This window comes from Micromesistius poutassou, assembly GCF_964030765.1.
Source record: "Micromesistius poutassou genome assembly, chromosome: 7".
Taxonomy (NCBI): domain Eukaryota; kingdom Metazoa; phylum Chordata; class Actinopteri; order Gadiformes; family Gadidae; genus Micromesistius; species Micromesistius poutassou.
The window spans coordinates 16,563,879-16,571,666 of NC_140277.1; the positions used below are offsets into that span (position 1 = coordinate 16,563,879).

Sequence of the window (7,788 nt, forward strand, 5' to 3'; positions counted from 1 at the left end):
TTATAAACTTGATTTATCCTGCAGGATGTGAATCTTGGATCAGGCAAAAGTGACTAGTTTCTGTCGTCAGCTGTGTGTTGATCCGGTGCATTTCTCCTATATGACGGAGACAGCAGTCCAGAAACAATGGATGGTCAATACGGACAATTTAGGAAGCACATGTTCCACAGCAACATTTTCAACCACAGAGAAACTCAGTTCATTAGAAATGTAGCCATTATTTGTTGTAGAGGTGAATATGTTATGTTATAATAAGCAATAAATAAGGGGCAAAAGCAAATTTTATTATTATTTTTTTAAACAAATGTGATTTTCCGCAGGATCTTTGCATGTATCGATGAGAGGCGGTGCAGTTATAAGGGTCCAAAATTGTATTTTTATTTTACCAATCATCAAATTCTGATACAAAACCATTAAAATCATAATTTCCGACAAACATACTATAATACAAATACATACTATGAAACTAGTTTGCACTTGTTCTAACTTCTATGCACTTGTTTACAGAAAATCCACATCCTAACAATTTGGAAAAACTTGAAATGATCTATACTGAGATGGTGATTGTTCCACTTGCAGTGCTAAGGCCAACCTGTTGAAATAACCATATTGCTGGAATGTAAAAAACAATGTGTAGGTAAATATAACACTGCAGATAAGGTTGTGTTGTAGTGATTGCCTTCTTGGAAGTGAAAGTGGAGAAGCTTCCAACAACATAAGCCTACCCACACCAGCCCTCCCAGTGTACTCACATGCACACGTGTCTAAATACTGGCTTGCAATTGTAATTTGAATCCATATTTAGTAATTTAACAGACACTCAAAAATCACAGATGATTCAGACTAAGAAGATGGAGCACTATTCAAATGCTGCATGACCAAGTTTCTATAACAGCCATAGTGTAGAGCAGCGAATGTTTCACAATTGTGGTAGTAATGGTGACAAATTACCATTTGCACAACAAATTACAAATGACAAACCATATCAAATATTTTTGTGCTGTCTGTGAATATAAAAGGTTAACGATCATATTCAGAGACAGCAGAAAAATATTGTACAATATTCACCTCAACTCAACTCTCACTCACTTCTCTCCCTGATAAGATAATTGATGGGAAAGGTATCACCTGTGGAACTTTTCATGCCTCTACATCTTCAATGGGTTTTGACCTTTAACCATATTGTTATTTGGTCATCAACACATTTTTCATAACGATAAGGACAGTTTGTTGGATGGATTGTCTGTTTGCTATGCCATTGAAATAAACAATGCAATCAAGTTAAATCGAATGCAATCAAATTTAAATCCCCCAAATCTCCACTAACTAATAGTGTACTTAAACATAATCAATGTTATTATTTATTATATATTATTTGTTATGTTTCTCTTTTATAAGCTTAAGAAAGTACATTTCATGAAAGTGCAATTCAAACAAGATACGTTTCTTATTTGGATCTGGGGGAATACACAATGACGGCAAGAAGTATAAGCTTTTGAATTCTCCAGATATTCAAAAGAAAATGTCCCCCAATGTCTTCCATTGATCAGAGTCGTTTGCCCAACTGACGGTGCCATGGGAGCTGCCATGGGACCTGGCTACAATGCGACCCCTCACCCAGAGTCCTGGAACCCTTCCTGGATGTCCGGCCTCCCCGACAGCACCCTCCTCTCCAAGGTCACCATGCCAGGTACCCACAACACCATGGCTCGGTATGGCGGAGATCTCGTTATATGCCAGTCCTGGAACCTTCAGGCCCAGCTCCGTGCCGGTGTGCGCTTCCTGGATATCCGCGTGCGCCACTTCAACGGTGGCCTCTCCATCCACCACGGTGCGTTCCTCCAGCACGCCAACTTCGGCGACGTCCTCCAAGGCGTGAAGGACTTCCTGAACAGGAACTCCAGGGAGACCATGCTGATGCGTGTGAGGGAGGAGTATAGCGAGACGCATGACATCTACGGTGCCGTGATGAGATACGTCGACCACCACAGATGCCGGGACATGCTGTGGAACAGCCGGGGCATGCCAACCATGGGGCAGGCCCGGAAGGAGATCATCATCTTGCAAAACTTCAAGGGACGGGCCCTGGGAATGTGGTACCTTTCCCAGGACATAGCTGATGACTTTGAGGTATGAAATACAATCTGATGGGCTCATATTATTTCTACCAAGGTGGAACCAATTTGTCATTTCAAGAGAGGTGCTGTCCATGCAGTTTCATTTTGTAATTTGTTTCACTTTAATCACCCTCACTAGTCACCCTTCACCACTCATTCTAGTAACTGCCCCCTTTATAGGTACCCACCTTACTGCACGTGGCGAACAAGTGGCAGAGTGTTCACAAACATCTGGAATTGGCCCCAGTAGGAAACATGGCCCAGATGTTTCTCACCTTCACTAGTGGGTCTGGGGGCGGTGCCTACCCCTATTCCGTGGCCCAGCGCATCAATGCCAAACTGTACGACTACTTGACTGGCAAAAGGGGGAAGAAACTGCGCTTTGGAGTCATCATCATGGACTACCCAACAGCCCCTCTCATTCAAATGATTATTGACTTCAACTGAAGTCAGGCAACATGGCCTCCAACATATTTAAGATTTGATTGCAACTTTGAGATGGCCTAAGGTCAGATAACCTTCACATTAGCTGACCTTCACCTTAATGTGTTTTCATTGGAAAAGCATTTTAATCACAGAAGGTTAAAACTGTAGAGGTTTACACCGATTTAGATCTCAGCTTCTTCACTGTTTCTGCTCAATAAGAAAGGAAAAAAAGATAAAAAACATGAAAGAGAAATGTAATAAATAAGTGATGATGTTGAATGATCATATACGGTTTGCTCTGGTAGGGGTGAAGTTCTACTGATTATTAACTGAATGTATTAAATAATGTGGGTCCATAAGGGTTGCAGGTCCATGCTGTCCACTCTGATTCATATGTGCTGGTCTGTATCTTAAGGCTGGAGTCGGTTTCTCCCTGATGAAGATGAGTCTCATGGTGTCAGTCGGTCGTTAGGGCGGTTCCAGCAGCAGCTATTTCCTGGTGAGGCCTTCTCCTGACTGGCAGCCAAACTCATTGACATAACACATATCTCCTCTCGTTAGGAACACTTTTGCTGGCATCAAGAGGTGTCAGTAACACGCCCTCTTGTGATGTCACAGTCTCCTAACTCCTACTAGATGTTTTGTAGGTGTTTAGAGACAGTGACATCACAAGAGGGCGTGTCATTGAAGGATGTACATCCTCTAGGTGGCTACGAAAAACTACAACCTAAGATCGCTGCTGCACAAGAAGGAACCAGAAGGACGGCGTTGTGTTTTTAAGAGTGAAACTACAACATCCAGGATGTGGGAGTGGAGAGACAATTCAACAAGGAACAGTGAAACACAAATATATAAACATCACATCCACAAGAGACGTTAGAGAGAACTACTGTTAGCTACTCTAGCTAGCAAACTAAAGTTGGCTCAACAATGAGCATCTGGACTCTTCACCTGTGATGACGTATATCAATGACACACCTAGATGTGCCTTATTAGCTACTTTATTAGATGTCCCAAAACTAACATAAAGCTATTTTATGTAAATTTAATCCAAGTGACAGATGACCTGAAAACCAGTAAAGTTACGACAGATCAGATTTAGTTGTTTGACCACGCCCCCCACAGTCGCTCCTCAGGCAACCCGATGTGTCTTTTATTCAACATGAGTCAAGACCTTATCGAAACTCCTGGACGGAAGCTCTCCCTCAAACTGGGCTTTACACAACTTTTAAAGAAATTGAAAAGGTGCATCCCTCCCCCTGTGAAGCAGTCCCAGCAGCGAGGGAGGGGGGAGAGAGGAGAGGAGAGAGGGGGGAGAGAGAGGAAGGGGGAGGGGAGAGAGTAAGGGGGAGACGGGACGGGGGGCAGCCTTCCACTGGCTCCTCCTCGTGTCAAAGTCCAGTCAACACTAACATGGTAACTCTGATGTCAGCTGGGCTCAAGAGAGAGGAGAGGAGAGAGGAGAGGAGAGGAGAGAGGGGAGGAGAGAGGAGAGGAGACGGGAGGGGGGAGAGGAGAGAGGGGAGGAGACGGGAGGGGGGAGAGAGGGGAAGGGAGAGGGGAGGAGAGGAGCGAGGGGAGGAGAGGGGAGGAGAGAGGAGAGGAGACGGGAGGGGGGAGAGGTGAGAGGAGAGGAGAGAGGTGAGATGAGAGGAGAGGAGAGAGGGGTGGAGAGAGGGGAGGAGAGAGGGTAGATGAGAAGGGAGAGAGGCGAGAAGAGAGGGGGAGTGGAGAGAGAGGAGGGGGGAGAGGGGAAGGGAGACGGAAGAGAGGGGAGGGGAGAGAGGAGAGAGAAAAGAGGGGAAGAGGGAGAGGGGGAGTGGGGAGAGGTAAGGGGAGACAGAAGAGACGAGGGGGAGAAGAGAGGGCAGGGGGGAGAGAGGGGAGAGGAAAGGGGAGACAGGAGGGAGAACTGGTTTTCGCTAGTTTTCGCACCTTGTACTACACTTTAGATTGACTTTGTTTTGGTAGTTGATGAGGAGATAGCAACGGTCTGCCCTTTGGCCAGGGGAAGACTTCTCTCATAGACCTCTAAAGAATAAGTCCCGCCTCCGAGGCTCCGGTTCCCTCGGTCAAATGGGGTTTTAGAATGATCGTACATAACAAACTGTTATGTACGATCTGTAGGTGGCGAAGAAGTAAAAGCTGCCTCACGTTTTGAACTACACACTTTTTTTTTTTGGATTGTTGGTGCCGTTAAAGTAGTAAACGATTATTAATGCTACTTTAACGGCACCAAAAATCCCAAAACCCAGTCGAAACTAGATGGGAAAAGTGTGTAGTTCAACACGTGACGCAGCTTTTACTTCTCCGCCACCTACAGAGTTTGTTATGTACGATCATTCATAAACCCCGTGTTATTCCCCGTAGACATTTGGCCGAGGGAACCGGGAGCCTCGGAGGCGGGGCTTATTCTTATTCTCAGAGGTCTATTGAGACTGGTAGAGCCGTGAGCAATGAGGCCACTCACTCCTTGGTGAAGAAGGACCACACAGAGCGGCATCGGGGTGTCGTACTACAGACCTTTTTGAAGCCCCTGAGCCCGCTGTGCAGGGCGTTGGGCCCGTTGTTGGCGGCCAGCCGCTACTCCGCCCCGTCCACCACGAAGCGGCCCCCAGCGATCCTGTTGGCCACGCGGCCCACCAGCGCGCTGAAGTACCGCCGGTCGGAGGCGTAGCCTGGAGCCGGGGAACACCCGCCGCGTCAGGGCCCCACCCTTTACAGTAGATACTATACAGCAGCCTGGAGCCGGGGAACACCCGCCGCGTCAGGGCCCCACCCTTTACAGTAGATACTATACAGCAGCCTGGAGCCGGGGAACACCCGCCGCGTCAGGGCCCCGCCCTTTACAGTAGATACTATACAGCAGCCGACCATTCTTATCCCTTCAGTGGCTAGGATTAAAATGAGGTATTTTTCGCTCTGATATTTAAAATATTTGAGCTGGTGTTTATTAAATAACTTAAGAGAACACACATTCAATCTATTATTTATTTATTTATAAAAACAAACTGTTACTACTGTTATTACAACTTTACAAACAGTCTACCACAACTGATATAGCCCTAGACTTCACCTGTCAGGATGGGGAGGAGCTAGACCTTCACATGTCAGGATGGGGGAGGAGCTAGACCTCCACCTGTCAGGATGGGGAGGAGCTAGACCTCCACCTGTCAGGATGGGGAGGAGCTAGACCTTCACATGTCAGGATGGGGGAGGAGCCAGACCTTCACCTGTCAGGATGGGGGAGGAGCTAGACCTCCACCTGTCAGGATGGGGGAGGAGCTGGACCTTCACCTGTCAGGATGGGGAGGAGCCAGACCTTCACATGTCAGGATGGGGGAGGAGCTAGACCTTCACCTGTCAGGATGGGGAGGAGCTAGACCTTCACCTGTCAGGATGGGGAGGAGCTAGACCTTCACCTGTCAGGATGGGGAGGAGCTAGACCTTCACCTGTCAGGATGGGGAGGAGCCAGACCTTCACATGTCAGGATGGGGGAGGAGCCAGACCTTCACCTGTCAAAATGGGGGAGGAGCTAGACCTCCACCTGTCAGGATGGGGGAGGAGCTAGACCTCCACCTGTCAGGATGGGGAGGAGCCAGACCTTCACCTGTCAGGATGGGGAGGAGCTAGACCTTCACCTGTCAGGATGGGGGAGGAGCTAGACCTCCACCTGTCAGGATGGGGGAGGAGCTAGACCTCCACCTGTCAGGATGGGGAGGAGCCAGACCTTCACCTGTCAGGATGGGGGAGGAGCTAGACCTTCACCTGTCAGGATGGGGGAGGAGCTAGACCTCCACCTGTCAGGATGGGGAGGAGCTAGACCTCCACCTGTCAGGATGGGGAGGAGCTAGACCTCCACCTGTCAGGATGGGGAGGAGCTAGACCTTCACGGTGAAAGTCTACCTCCTCCCCCATCCTGTCCCAGTCGGTCGCCTACTTGTGCCTGTGGGGGGGGGGTCTTTTATCCGGTCTAAGGTTGTACCCCCAATACTACACCCTACAGACCAGGGTTGAGAGAGTCTACCCCGTAATGTACAACTCTTCCCTGGGATATAGCGCTACTTCACCAGAGTTTAACCCAGCGGGTAGCTCTGCTAAACAGCTGTAGTAGAGCTGTACCTCCCAGGTGGTCGTAGCCCTGCACCACGTCGTCCCCCACCCGTCCCTCCCTGTCCGTGCACTGGATCCATCTGATGATGCAACCGAGGGTGAGGACTTCCACCGTGACGAGGGCGGAGCGCAGGACCCACTTCTCCACGGAGCCCTTGCTGACGTCCCCGAACGGTGCGGTGGTCACCTGCGTCATCTCCGCAGCGCCCGCTGGGTCTTCACTCCGGACCGGTGAATGGGCTCACATCTTGGACTTCAGCATTGCGCTCAATGACTGACGTCACTGTGAGAGCTGTTCCGATACCGATACATGGATCGAAAATTCCTCCGATACTGCCTGATAATGGAATGACAAAATGCGAGATATAGACATCAAACCTCTAGTTCTTTAGATTGGTAAATCTATAAATGCATTATATTAATCCTAATGGGAGTGTATGTGGCAAGATTAGATGTGGCTCGATTAGCTAACAGTAGTTCTCTCTAACTTCTCTTGCCAATGTGATGTTGATATTTTTGTGTTTCACTGTTCCTTGTTGAATTGTGTCTCTTCATTATACAAATACGTCCTGGATGATACGTCCTGGAAACGTCCAGATCCCAAAGGTATCGCCGCCGACAACCAGTTCATAACATTCAATATACTGCAAATATAAAGGTTTTGATCAGCGGGCCTCAGGCTCATCACCATGCAACCCGGTATCACGCGATTTCGTGCTCATGTGCACGAACGTATCCGGCGAATATCAAACCGGCTGCTAACTTGTACCTGCTGAGGCAGCATGCTCCGGTAGAGCTGCTCTTTAGCATCGCGCTAACCGGGGCTAACAGAGCCTGCCCCCTCCCTTCCTATTAACTGTATTTATGGGACAGAGCCCGACTAAATCTGGATATTTTAATAAGTTGGGTGCTATAGGTTTTAAACTACATGTCTGAGTTGTTGAGACATGTAGTGGATGACAGGATGACAGAAGCTCCTCTAGCTCGATGCTAAAGCGCTAACCGGAGCTAACAGAGCCTGCCCCCTCCCATCCTATTAACTGTATTCATGGCTATGCCTTTTTTTCTTTTTATTATGACCAAACACAATGGCCAGAGGACCAACATCCTTTCTTAACCGTGCAAACAAAA

At 48.1% G+C, this 7,788-nt stretch overlaps 1 pseudogene across 1 annotated transcript; it reads right to left on the bottom strand.

Moving 5' to 3' along the window:
* Window positions 1–5,009: 5,009 nt before the first annotated feature.
* On the bottom strand, window positions 5,010–7,467 carry LOC311350605 (galactose mutarotase pseudogene; annotated as a pseudogene). Its single transcript has 3 exons — window positions 7,410–7,467; window positions 6,667–6,897; window positions 5,010–5,221 (listed from the first exon to the last, which is right to left on the bottom strand). The product of its transcript is annotated as a galactose mutarotase pseudogene (transcript).
* Between the last annotated feature and the right edge of the window lie 321 nt (window positions 7,468–7,788).